Source organism: Arachis ipaensis, chromosome B05, assembly GCF_000816755.2.
Source record: "Arachis ipaensis cultivar K30076 chromosome B05, Araip1.1, whole genome shotgun sequence".
Lineage (NCBI taxonomy): Eukaryota > Viridiplantae > Streptophyta > Magnoliopsida > Fabales > Fabaceae > Arachis > Arachis ipaensis.
The window spans coordinates 25,491,204-25,492,207 of record NC_029789.2 but is presented as its reverse complement, the minus strand read 5'-3'; positions in this window follow the sequence as shown (position 1 = coordinate 25,492,207).

Here is a 1,004-nt window from a genome sequence, read left to right as displayed (position 1 = left end):
ATATATATATATATATATAGTATTGTCTACAAAAAATAAAAACAAATAAGAATAAAATAAAAACAAATAAAAATAAAATAATAAATAAAGATAAGATAAAAATTTAATAAAATTGATGATACTATTAAAAAACCAAGACTAAGAGTTTATTTAGAATATAACATTCATTTATGAACTTAACTAATATGACGTATTAATAAATTCAAGTTGAAGAGATTTCATAATGCTTAGTCTCTTTTCACTTTTAATTACTACATAGATCTCTTTTATGGTATCTAAAATTCATTTGTAAAATTTAAAAGTAAAAAACGAATCTCACCTTACTCCAACACTACTTTGAGACAAATTACCCAAAAGTTCAATCTTCCTACTACATATATGAATAGTGGCTTCTGCTTTTGTGTCTAGTCTCTAGTTAAAATCACTCTTACAAACTCTCATGTATGTGTAACACACTACATAATCTTGCATATGGTATCACAAGCTTGAGTATCTTTCTCTCATGTTTTCACCCTCTTTCATCTCCTGACATACTATAGAAATGAATTGAAGTGGTGGCTTCTATTATAACCAGTTGAGTAAATGAATGATATATATTTGCTTTGTGGTCCATACTATAGCATGCAGCAGCATTCATGAGTGAATGAGCTTAAGTCCTTTTCCCTCATTACTTCTTCTGATTTTAGTTTTGACTAGTAGTGGTAAAAAAAAAAAAAAAGTCTATAGCCCAAGGAATGATTAGAATTATGATTAATTGTAGAAATTAATCATTTCTTATTATGCTTTCAAAATTCCCCTTCTATTTCCATATCTCAACATGGGTGCAATATAATAAGCAACGCAATGCAACTTTATTTTTATTACCCCCAAACCAAAGTTAATTAAACATCAACCATGTTATATATATATTAAAAATTAGTTACTACATTAGTTATTTATATAAAATGCATATTAAAATATAAAATATACATTAAAAATATTTTAAATAATATATATATAGTGTT